Source organism: Pseudophryne corroboree, chromosome 7, assembly GCF_028390025.1.
Source record: "Pseudophryne corroboree isolate aPseCor3 chromosome 7, aPseCor3.hap2, whole genome shotgun sequence".
Classification (NCBI taxonomy): Eukaryota; Metazoa; Chordata; class Amphibia; order Anura; family Myobatrachidae; genus Pseudophryne; species Pseudophryne corroboree.
Genome location: NC_086450.1, coordinates 504,272,277 through 504,286,207, shown reverse-complemented (window position 1 = coordinate 504,286,207; position 13,931 = coordinate 504,272,277).

Genomic DNA, 13,931 nt, shown 5'->3' with positions numbered 1-13,931 from the left:
TGCTCTACTATGTGGCATTGCGTAGGACACTACTGTGTCGTCTAATGTGAATAAAGAGCAATAGGGTGTGGTGTAATGTGAATAAGGAGCAATTCAGTGTGATGCAATGTGAATAAGGGGCTCTACTGTGAGGAGTAACGTTTATAAGGTAAAGTGATACTACTGTGGGATGTAATATGAATTATGGACACTATCGCATCATCAAATGTGAATAAAGTTGCAGTACTGAGTGGCGTAATTTGAATTGGGGGTACTATTGTGTGGCCATGCCCCTTGCCAGCAAAAACACACCCCTTTTTGGGCTGAGCACCAAATGTGCGAACTGTTCCTATTTAAAATATAGGGGGTACAAACACCAAAATAAGGACTGCTATGGGTGAGGGGTGATGGTGCTGGGAAAGAGGTGCAAGGTCAGAGGCGGAACCAGCGGTGGTGCTAGGGGGCACCAGCCAAAATCTTGCCTAGGGCATCATATTGGTTAGGGCTGGCTCTGGCATTACTAATGTGGTTCGTATGTGTAAGGTGCATTATTGTGTGGAATTATGTGTATTATGGGCATTACTGATGTGGGGCATATGTGTAAAGTGCATTACTGTGTGGAATTATGTGTATTATGGGCAGTACTGTGGAGCATTATGCAGGGTTGAACTGGCCCACAGGGGCACAGGGTAACCCCCAGGTGGGCCCCACTGCCTGAGCGTTACTGGGTCAGATGCAGAACCAGCGGTGGTGCTAGGGGGCTCCAGTCAAAATTTTGCCTAGGGCATCAAATTGGCTAGAGCCGGCTCTGAACCCCCCCGACAAACGGACACTTCCTGGCAATCACCTTGCTGGGCCTGTGATCGCACTGCGGTTCTGACGCATGCCCAATGCGTACGCAGCTCATGCACAGTCATTCGAAAATCGCCTGATTTGCGATTTTGCTAAATTGCAACTGAAGCTGCATAAGGCCCAGATTACAGTGAAGGAAAGGCTGCACGGTGTACTGCTCAGCTGAGGTTGCAGTGTATGCCAGGAATCAGATGTGCTACTGCAGGGGTAGGCAAGGTGTGGCACCCCAGTTGCTGTAGAACTACATATCCCAGCATACCCTGCCAGAGTTTTTCAGCTAAAACTGTGGCATGTCATGCTGAGATGTGTTGTTCTTCAGCTGCTGGATTGCTGCCGCCCCGTGCAAAAAATATAGGTAATTGGTTTATTGTTGTTGTAATAATAATAATAATAATAACAATAATAATAATCTGTTCAATATTCCCAATTACAAAAGGCACCAAGAGCAAATCATCAGTTATATATTTGTTTATTGTAGAACAATTTGTTTATAAACAACAGAACATTTATTTATTTCTCCGTAACATGAGAGTACTGCGGGAGAAGCGTGTAGAGGTCTAGACGTCTTGGGTCGGACGGTAAAAATCTGTGGCGCGAGTTGCTTTGCCCTCAAGAACACACAGTTGCCAGTTACTTATAAGGAATAGGTTACGTAATCTCAGTTCTGCTTGGGAACATTTACACACTGTATACTGTATGTATATATATATATATATATATATATATATATATATATATATCTGTGATTGCTACAGGATAACTTTTCATATTATCAATTCCTATGGAAGGTTCCTTTTAAGGAAACCACTTGCTCTGCCGAAGTCTCGCAATCCACGGACGTGCTTTATATGTGGTTGCGCGCGCAGCTGCATTTCATGGCATGCCAAAATAAAAAGACTTGTTCCATTAGCTAGAAATAAGCAATGAAAATATAATTGCTGCTGACTTTCCCACTCAAATGATTCCAGCGTGCCAATATTCTGCCACAATTATTAATACTGGGATTACAGATCCCGGGAAGCTGCTGTACTTTAATCGGAGAGCCAGCTGGCTGTACTCCTTACCACCTCTTTGTCCTTTGTCGCAAGAGCTAGCACTCAGATTAAAGCGATAATTTACCGAGCCTTATTGACCCGCCTGGGGCAATTAGGTCAGGCCCGAGGCAGGCAAGTATCGGGTATTTTGTTTCGCCTGCCTCAGACAGGCAAAACCAAATCTCCGATAAGTATGCGTTTTTTTACCCGATCATGGCCGCAAAAAATACATAGGTCCGCAACTATTCACGGATGGATCCTACATTTTGTGGACCCCCCAAAGTCCCCCCCACCCCCTCATTTTTCGGGTCCGAAATTTTTTTGGGTCTTATTGGATACTCCCCATTGATTAAGAAGCACTGAAAGCGACAAGGGCTACGTTTGGGCCTGTGAGACCATCTTCAGAACATATTTATTGTAACCTATGAAAATTGGGAAAGGCAAGAGGATTGGTATAGGGCAAAATAAGGCGTTTCATCAAGCTGGTGGACATAGCGAAAGGGTGGATGGCATTATTTACATCATGGACTTGGTTTGGCGCTGAGGAATGGCGCATTTCTTGGCCACTTCTTCCAGTTTGCCATCGAATTTGTTGACCCAATCGATGACCTTGTCTAGCTTTTTGTCCAGGATGCTGTCGCAGGTGGTCAGTTCCGGCTCAGCTTCCTCAGGCTTCGTGGGATCTGCGGAGACAGATTTAATGATCAGAACTGGTGTATTCACATCTATGACTTGTTAAAGGGCTACAGGAGCTCAGCGGAACTGCAGAGGTGGGTGTGCGAGATGGATTTGTGGCTATGGGGAAAGACATCTTTCCTGTGACAGAATACCTGCCAGCAATCCTGTTGAAGGACGCTCCATAGAACACTGGTTCTCAACCTGGGGTACTAGGACCCTCAGGGGTAATCCATGTGACAATCAGTGAGCCAACTGTACAGCGCACCGGAATATGCTGACGCTATAAACAGCTGTTGTTAATAGCAATACTTGAAAAATATCTGTAATGGCGAAATGAGTCGGGTTATCCAGGTGATAATAAGTCACATAGGGAAAGATGGTTTTAGGTTTTATCATCAGGTCAGATTAGCAATGGGGTAGATGGGACTACAGCCCCAGGCCTCCACATAAATATAGGCCCATCACCGCAACTGCATAATGATTAATATTGTACTTCTATCTTCCTCCAACGATGTAAAAAAAGTATATGTGGGCTATAGTGTTATTATTTGTAGATTTTTACATTTTTCATACATTATAATATATTAGAATTTAGAAATAAATCTGTACAATTATTACTATTCATGTGCATTTTAATTTATAAATCTTGTATATAGCACGTTTATTATATTTATATACATATATATATATCCAGCGGAAGGAGGCGGCACTCAGAGACTATTTAACCGGCAAAACATGTGTAGTTTATTGCATCAACGTCGTTTCGGGGCTGTTGTCAGGATTTATATATACATTTTATCTATTAGCAATTACTGTGTAAACTCGAACTGGCTGCCAGGGAGTACCAAGGTGGAAAGCAATTGAGAACCATTTATGTAAAGCTTAATGGTGCCACCAGCAGGTTGTAAGGAGGAACTGCACTCTGCCAATTAAAATGTATACAGATGTGTACATGATATTAAGGGGTCTATTCATAAAACAGTGCAAAGAGTGAAGAAGTGAGCCTGTGGAGAAGTTGCCCATGGCAACCAATCAGTGTCGAGGTAACAGTTATAAAGTGCATTCTATAAAATGATACGGAGCAGCTGATTGGTTGCCATGGGCAACTTCTCCACAGGCTCACTTCTCCACTCTTTTCACTTCAAGATGGCGGTGTGCTGGGGTAGGGAGTTTGGCTATTACTACTTACCGTCCACTACCAGCTCCACCTGCTTCATGACATGGTCTGAGGCGTAGTAGACATAACAGCGGTAATTCCCAGAGTGCTCTGCTGACACTGAATTTATGGTCAAGACGGCATCACCTTTCTCCAAGGCCTCTAAGGACAGTGACAGGCCTGGTTTATCGATGACGATCTTATTATCGTACTCAGCCACTTGTTTACCGCGACTGTACCACTGGATCATGTAGTTCTTCATGTTCAACGGTGGTGTGAATCCTGTCAGGAGACATGGCAGCTGGACTTTCTCTCCAGGCTTGGCCACGATTTTAGGGGGTTCAGCGATGACGTCAAGTTTGGCCTCTAGATGAGAGAACAGAGTGATTCCAATGCATTCTTTCTCAGTATATGTTCCTGAACTTCTTGTATTGACAATGCACAGTATCACTTCCCTTGCTCTATATACTTAATGTGATTATCACTGTCTGTTCTATTGCTGTCTGTATAGACTGTTAGTGGTACACAGTACCACTTCTCCTGTTTTATACAGTGGATGTGATCATCAGTGTCTGTTCCAGTCCTGTATATACATCATACTTACCGACATTGTATTTCTCCTCTCCGGGAGAAGCCCGGAGAGGAGACGCTGCAGGTGTCCTTGAGGGGCGGGGCCGGACTGTGACATCACTAAGCCCCGCCCCAGCACCGAGAAATGCCGCGATTTGTGGGTCCGCGGGAAGAGGGCGGGGCTAAAATGACGCGATTTGCGTCATTTTAACCCCTTCTCCACCCGACGGACCCGCGAATGCGGGAGGTTATCTCTCCATCCTGCCCGCATCACTAGGGTGCGAGCAGGATGCGGGAGGCCTGCCCACTCTGTCGGAGATGCGGGGGGCTACCCCAAAAAACGGGAGCCTCCCGCAGCTTCCAGGAGAGTAGGTAAGTATGATATACATACTTGCACAGTACCATTACCCTATCCTATATAGTGAATGTGATTATCAGTATATGTTTTAGTCCTGTATATACAAACTTGCACAGTGCCACTTCTCCTGTACTGCATATTTATTAGAGATGAGCGCCTGAAATTTTTCGGGTTTTGTGTTTTGGTTTTGGGTTCGGTTCCGCGGCCGTGTTTTGGGTTCGACCGCGTTTTGGCAAAACCTCACCGAATTTTTTTTGTCGGATTCGGGTGTGTTTTGGATTCGGGTGTTTTTTTCCAAAAACACTAAAAAAACAGCTTAAATCATAGAATTTGGGGGTCATTTTGATCCCAAAGTATTATTAACCTCAAAAACCATAATTTACACTCATTTTCAGTCTATTCTGAATACCTCACACCTCACAATATTATTTTTAGTCCTAAAATTTGCACCGAGGTCGCTGTGTGAGTAAGATAAGCGACCCTAGTGGCCGACACAAACACCGGGCCCATCTAGGAGTGGCACTGCAGTGTCACGCAGGATGTCCCTTCCAAAAAACCCTCCCCAAACAGCACATGACGCAAAGAAAAAAGAGGCGCAATGAGGTAGCTGTGTGAGTAAGATTAGCGACCCTAGTGGCCGACCCAAACACCGGGCCCATCTAGGAGTGGCACTGCAGTGTCACGCAGGATGGCCCTTCCAAAAAACCCTCCCCAAACAGCACATGACGCAAAGAAAAAAAGAGGCGCAATGAGGTAGCTGTGTGAGTAAGATTAGCGACCCTAGTGGCCGACACAAACACCGGGCCCATCTAGGAGTGGCACTGCAGTGTCACGCAGGATGGCCCTTCCAAAAAACCCTCCCCAAACAGCACATGACGCAAAGAAAAAAAGAGGCGCAATGAGGTAGCTGACTGTGTGAGTAAGATTAGCGACCCTAGTGGCCGACACAAACACCGGGCCCATCTAGGAGTGGCACTGCAGTGTCACGCAGGATGTCCCTTCCAAAAAACCCTCCCCAAACAGCACATGACGCAAAGAAAAAAAGAGGCGCAATGAGGTAGCTGTGTGAGTAAGATTAGCGACCCTAGTGGCCGACACAAACACCGGGCCCATCTAGGAGTGGCACTGCAGTGTCACGCAGGATGTCCCATCCAAAAAACCCTCCCCAAACAGCACATGACGCAAAGAAAAAAAGAGGCGCAATGAGGTAGCTGTGTGAGTAAGATTAGCGACCCTAGTGGCCGACACAAACACCGGGCCCATCTAGGAGTGGCACTGCAGTGTCACGCAGGATGTCCCTTCCAAAAAACCCTCCCCAAACAGCACATGACGCAAAGAAAAAAAGAGGCGCAATGAGGTAGCTGACTGTGTGAGTAAGATTAGCGACCCTAGTGGCCGACACAAACACCGGGCCCATCTAGGAGTGGCACTGCAGTGTCACGCAGGATGTCCCTTCCAAAAAACCCTCCCCAATCAGCACATGATGCAAAGAAAAAGAAAAGAAAAAAGAGGTGCAAGATGGAATTGTCCTTGGGCCCTCCCATCCACCCTTATGTTGTATAAACAAAACAGGACATGCACACTTTAACCAACCCATCATTTCAGTGACAGGGTCTGCCACACGACTGTGACTGATATGACGGGTTGGTTTGGACCCCCCCCAAAAAAGAAGCAATTAATCTCTCCTTGCACAAACTGGCTCTACAGAGGCAAGATGTCCACCTCATCTTCACCCTCCGATATATCACCGTGTACATCCCCCTCCTCACAGATTATCAATTCGTCCCCACTGGAATCCACCATCTCAGCTCCCTGTGTACTTTGTGGAGGCAATTGCTGCTGGTCAATGTCTCCGCGGAGGAATTGATTATAATTCATTTTAATGAACATCATCTTCTCCACATTTTCTGGATGTAACCTCGTACGCCGATTGCTGACAAGGTGAGCGGCGGCACTAAACACTCTTTCGGAGTACACACTTGTGGGAGGGCAACTTAGGTAGAATAAAGCCAGTTTGTGCAAGGGCCTCCAAATTGCCTCTTTTTCCTGCCAGTATAAGTACGGACTGTGTGACGTGCCTACTTGGATGCGGTCACTCATATAATCCTCCACCATTCTATCAATGTTGAGAGAATCATATGCAGTGACAGTAGACGACATGTCCGTAATCGTTGTCAGGTCCTTCAGTCCGGACCAGATGTCAGCATCAGCAGTCGCTCCAGACTGCCCTGCATCACCGCCAGCGGGTGGGCTCGGAATTCTGAGCCTTTTCCTCGCACCCCCAGTTGCGGGAGAATGTGAAGGAGGAGATGTTGACAGGTCGCGTTCCGCTTGACTTGACAATTTTGTCACCAGCAGGTCTTTCAACCCCAGCAGACCTGTGTCTGCCGGAAAGAGAGATCCAAGGTAGGCTTTAAATCTAGGATCGAGCACGGTGGCCAAAATGTAGTGCTCTGATTTCAACAGATTGACCACCCGTGAATCCTTGTTAAGCGAATTAAGGGCTGCATCCACAAGTCCCACATGCCTAGCGGAATCGCTCCGTGTTAGCTCCTCCTTCAATGCCTCCAGCTTCTTCTGCAAAAGCCTGATGAGGGGAATGACCTGACTCAGGCTGGCAGTGTCTGAACTGACTTCACGTGTGGCAAGTTCAAAGGGCATCAGAACCTTGCACAACGTTGAAATCATTCTCCACTGCACTTGAGACAGGTGCATTCCACCTACTATATCGTGCTCAATTGTATAGGCTTGAATGGCCTTTTGCTGCTCCTCCAACCTCTGAAGCATATAGAGGGTTGAATTCCACCTCGTTACCACTTCTTGCTTCAGATGATGGCAGGGCAGGTTCAGTAGTTTTTGGTGGTGCTCCAGTTTTCTGTACGTGGTGCCTGTACGCCGAAAGTGTCCCGCAATTCTTCTGGCCACCGACAGCATCTCTTGCACGCCCCTGTCGTTTTTTTAAAAATTCTGCACCACCAAATTCAAGGTATGTGCAAAACATGGGACGTGCTGGAATTGGCCCAGATTTAATGCACACACAATATTGCTGGCGTTGTCCGATGCCACAAATCCACAGGAGAGTCCAATTGGGGTAAGCCATTCCGCGATGATCTTCCTCAGTTGCCGTAAGAGGTTTTCAGCTGTGTGCGTATTCTGGAAAGCGGTGATACAAAGCGTAGCCTGCCTAGGAAAGAGTTGGCGTTTGCGAGATGCTGCTACTGGTGCCGCCGCTGCTGTTCTTGCGGCGGGAGTCCATACATCTACCCAGTGGGCTGTCACAGTCATATAGTCCTGACCCTGCCCTGCTCCACTTGTCCACATGTCCGTGGTTAAGTGGACATTGGGTACAGCTGCATTTTTTAGGACACTGGTGACTCTTTTTCTGAGGTCTGTGTACATTTTCGGTATCGCCTGCCTAGAGAAATGGAACCTAGATGGTATTTGGTACCGGGGACACAGTACCTCCAACAAGTCTCTAGTTGGCTCTGCAGTAATGATGGATACCGGAACCACGTTTCTCACCACCCAGGATGCCAAGGCCTCAGTTATCCGCTTTGCAGTAGGATGACTGCTGTGATATTTCATCTTCCTCGCAAAGGACTGTTGAACAGTCAATTGCTTACTGGAAGTAGTACAAGTGGGCTTACGACTTCCCCTCTGGGATGACCATCGACTCCCAGCGGCAACAACAGCAGCGCCAGCAGCAGTAGGCGTTACACGCAAGGATGCATCGGAGGAATCCCAGGCAGGAGAGGACTCGTCAGAATTGCCAGTGACATGGCCTGCAGGACTATTGGCATTCCTGGGGAAGGAGGAAATTGACACTGAGGGAGTTGGTGGGGTGGTTTGCGTGAGCTTGGTTACAAGAGGAAGGGATTTACTGGTCAGTGGACTGCTTCCGCTGTCACCCAAAGTTTTTGAACTTGTCACTGACTTATTATGAATGCGCTGCAGGTGACGTATAAGGGAGGATGTTCCGAGGTGGTTAACGTCCTTACCCCTACTTATTACAGCTTGACAAAGGGAACACACGGCTTGACACCTGTTGTCCGCATTTCTGGTGAAATACCTCCACACCGAACTGACCGAAGAGCTGATTTTTTTGGTATTTTCACCTGGCATGTCAACGGCCATATTCCTCCCACGGACAACAGGTGTCTCCCCGGGTGCCTGACTTAAACAAACCACCTCACCATCAGAATCCTCCTGGTCAATTTCCTCCCCAGCGCCAGCAACACCCATATCCTCCTCATCCTGGTGTACTTCAACACTGACATCTTCAATCTGACTATCAGGAACTGGACTGCGGGTGCTCCTTCCAGCACTTGCAGGGGGCGTGCAAATGGTGGAAGGCGCATGCTCTTCACGTCCAGTGTTGGGAAGGTCAGGCATCGCAACCGACACAATTGGACTCTCCTTGTGGATTTGGGATTTCGAAGAATGCACAGTTCTTTGCTGTGCTGCTTTTGCCAGCTTGAGTCTTTTCATTTTTCTAGCGAGAGGCTGAGTGCTTCCATCCTCATGTGAAGCTGAACCACTAGCCATGAACATAGGCCAGGGCCTCAGCCGTTCCTTGCCACTCCGTGTGGTAAATGGCATATTGGCAAGTTTACGCTTCTCCTCCGACAATTTTATTTTAGGTTTTGGAGTCCTTTTTTTACTGATATTTGGTGTTTTGGATTTGACATGCTCTGTACTATGACATTGGGCATCGGCCTTGGCAGACGACGTTGCTGGCATTTCATCGTCTCGGCCATGACTAGTGGCAGCAGCTTCAGCACGAGGTGGAAGTGGATCTTGATCTTTCCCTAATTTTGGAACCTCAACATTTTTGTTCTCCATATTTTAATAGGCACAACTAAAAGGCACCTCAGGTAAACAATGGAGATGGATGGATTGGATACTAGTATACAATTATGGACGGGCTGCCGAGTGCCGACACAGAGGTAGCCACAGCCGTGAACTACCGCACTGTACTGTGTCTGCTGCTAATATATAGACTGGTTGATAAAGAGATAGTATACTCGTAACTAGTATGTATGTATAAAGAAAGAAAAAAAAACCACGGTTAGGTGGTATATACAATTATGGACGGGCTGCCGAGTGCCGACACAGAGGTAGCCACAGCCGTGAACTACCGCACTGTACTGTGTCTGCTGCTAATATAGACTGGTTGATAAAGAGATAGTATACTCGTAACTAGTATGTATGTATAAAGAAAGAAAAAAAAACCACGGTTAGGTGGTATATACAATTATGGACGGGCTGCCGAGTGCCGACACAGAGGTAGCCACAGCCGTGAACTACCGCACTGTACTGTGTCTGCTGCTAATATAGACTGGTTGATAAAGAGATAGTATACTCGTAACTAGTATGTATGTATAAAGAAAGAAAAAAAAACCACGGTTAGGTGGTATATACAATTATGGACGGGCTGCCGAGTGCCGACACAGAGGTAGCCACAGCCGTGAACTACCGCACTGTACTGTGTCTGCTGCTAATATATAGACTGGTTGATAAAGAGATAGTATACTCGTAACTAGTATGTATGTATAAAGAAAGGAAAAAAAACCACGGTTAGGTGGTATATACAATTATGGACGGGCTGCCGAGTGCCGACACAGAGGTAGCCACAGCCGTGAACTACCGCACTGTACTGTGTCTGCTGCTAATATATAGACTGGTTGATAAAGAGATAGTATACTCGTAACTAGTATGTATGTATAAAGAAAGAAAAAAAAAAACCACGGTTAGGTGGTATATACAATTATGGACGGGCTGCCGAGTGCCGACACAGAGGTAGCCACAGCCGTGAACTACCGCACTGTACTGTGTCTGCTGCTAATATAGACTGGTTGATAAAGAGATAGTATACTACTAATATTATATACTGGTGGTCAGGTCACTGGTCACTAGTCACACTGGCAGTGGCACTCCTGCAGCAAAAGTGTGCACTGTTTAATTTTAATATAATATTATGTACTCCTGGCTCCTGCTATAACCTATAACTGGCACTGCAGTAGTGCTCCCCAGTCTCCCCCACAATTATAAGCTGTGTGAGCTGAGCAGTCAGACAGATATATAATATATATAGATGATGCAGCACACTGGCCTGAGCCTGAGCAGTGCACACAGATATGGTATGTGACTGACTGAGTCACTGTGTGTATCGCTTTTTTCAGGCAGAGAACGGATATATTAAATAAACTGCACTGTGTGTCTGGTGGTCACTCACTATATAATATATTATGTACTCCTGGCTCCTGCTATAACCTATAACTGGCACTGCAGTAGTGCTCCCCAGTCTCCCCCACAATTATAAGCTGTGTGAGCTGAGCAGTCAGACAGATATATATAATATTATATATAGATAATAGATGATGCAGCACACTGGCCTGAGCCTGAGCAGTGCACACAGATATGGTATGTGACTGAGTCACTGTGTGCTGTGTATCGCTTTTTTCAGGCAGAGAACGGATTATATTATGTACTCCTGGCTCCTGCTATAACCTATAACTGGCACTGCAGTAGTGCTCCCCAGTCTCCCCCACAATTATAAGCTGTGTGAGCTGAGCAGTCAGACAGATATATATAATATTATATATAGATAATAGATGATGCAGCACACTGGCCTGAGCCTGAGCAGTGCACACAGATATGGTATGTGACTGAGTCACTGTGTGCTGTGTATCGCTTTTTTCAGGCAGAGAACGGATTATAAATAAAAGTGGTGGTCACTGGTCACTATCAGCAAAACTCTGCACTGTACACTACTGAGTACTCCTAATGCTCCCCAAAATTAGTAAATCAAGTGTCTCTCTAATCTATTCTAATTCTAAACGGAGAGGACGCCAGCCACGTCCTCTCCCTATCAATCTCAATGCACGTGTGAAAATGGCGGCGACGCGCGGCTCCTTATATAGAATCCGAGTCTCGCGATAGAATCCGAGCCTCGCGAGAATCCGACAGCGTCATGATGACGTTCGGGCGCGCTCGGGTTAACCGAGCAAGGCGGGAAGATCCTTATCGCTCGGACCCGTGAAAAAAAACATGAAGTTCTGGCGGGTTCGGATTCAGAGAAACCGAACCCGCTCATCTCTAATATTTATGCCCTTAAGTTATTTATCAATGAGTGATAAATTTCACTGTGAAATTTCACCAGCCAATCCGCTCCTAACCGCCATGTTGCAGACTGTTGTTTGAAAAATTACAGTTAGGAGCGGACTGACTGGTGAAATGTATCACTAGTACCCCTTTTCCACTAGCTCTTAGAAACACGGGTAAATGGGCGGGGGCGCGCACTTACCCGTGTTTTGCCCTAGTGGAAAAGGGTTCCCCGGCAAATTCCCGGATCAAGTGATCCGGGAATCCTACCCGGGTAGCTAGCCGGGTTGAACATGTGTTCAACCCGTCTAGCTGTCTAGTGTGAACAAGTGCCGTGCCGAGACGACACGGCTCCCGTTCACAGTGCATAGGGAGGGCGGCGCTGGGAGATCATGTGAGCTCCCGGCGCCGCCCCTGCCGCATCACTAGCGCGTCACCAACCCGGCAATATGCCGGGTTGGTGAGCGCTGTTCAAAAGGGGCTGTAGCACGGGTCGCAGCCGTGTCAGGCGACACGGCTGCGACCCGTGCTTATAGTGGAAAAGGGGTATAAATAAGGGCAACAATGTGATTACAGTTACACTACATGTTCTATTCCTGTATATACAGACTATTACACAGTACCACTCCTCCTGTTCTGTATATAGGATGTGATCATTACTATGTTGTAGTCCTGTATATACAGACTATTACACAGTACCACTTCTCCTGTTCTGTATATAGGATGTGATCATTACTATGTTGTAGTCCTGTATATACAGACTATTACACAGTACCACTTCTCCTGTTCTGTATATAAGATGTGATCATTACTATGTTGTAGTCCTGTATATACAGACTATTACACAGTACCACTTCTCCTGTTCTGTATATAAGATGTGATCATTACTATGTTGTAGTCCTGTATATACATACTATTACACAGCATACTTGCCTACTCTCCCGGAATGGCCGGGAGGCTCCCGAAAATCGTGTGACCCTCCCGGCCCCCCGGAAAAGCAGGCAAGTCTCCCGATTCCTGCGCTCCCCCCTGCCCGGCCACCCACTTAGTGAGTAAAGTGGGCGGTCCGGGCGGTCGATGACGCGATTCTTGTTGAATCGCGTCATCATAGCCACGCCCCCTACAGTATAATGCCTGTAATAGCGGCATTATGCAGTGGGGGCGTGGCTTAAATGACGTGATACCTCAGCCACACATCCCCCACCCCGCCTCTGCCACACACCCATCCCGCCTCTGCACGCCCCCCTTCCCGTCTCTGCTCCGCCCCATCTCCTCATCACTACCCGTCCCCATCCCCTGCTGATCCGACCTGGCTGCTCTCTCCCGGAGAGAGCAGCTGAAAAGTCGGTAAGCATGTTACACAGTAACACTTTTCCTGTTCTGTATACAGGATGCAATCATTGCTATGTTGTAGTCCTGTTTATATAGACTATTACAGTGGTTCTCAAACTCGGTCCTCAGGACCCCACACAGTTCACGTTTTCCATGTCACCCGGCAGGTGCACTGTGTATCACCAACTGTCACAATTTAAAAATCTACAGGTGACCTGCAAAACATGAACCGTGTGGGGTCCTGAGGACCGAGTTTGAGAACCTGTGGACTATTACATAGTACCACTTCTCCTGTTCTGTATACAGGATGCGATCATCACTATGTTGTAGTCCTGTATATACAGACTATTACACAGTACCACTTCTCCTGTTCTGTATACAGGATGTGATCATCGCAATGTTGTAGTCCTGTATATACAGACTATTACACAGTACCACTTCTCCTGTTCTGTATACAGGATGTGATCATCGCAATGTTGTAGTCCTGTATATACAGACTATTACACAGTACCACGTCTCCTGTTCTGTATACAGGATGTGATCATCGCAATGTTGTAGTCCTGTATATACAGACTATTACACAGTACCACTTCTCCTGTTCTGTATACAGGATGTGATCATCGCAATGTTGTAGTCCTGTATATACATACTATTAATTACACAGTACCACTTCTCCTGTTCTGTATACAGGATGTGATCATCGCTATATTGTAGTCCTGTATATACAGACTATTACACAGTACCACTTCTCCTGTTCTGTATACAGGATGTGATCATCGCAATGTTGTAGTCCTGTATATACATACTATTAATTACACAGTACCACTTCTCCTGTTCTGTATACAGGATGTGATCATCGCTATATTGT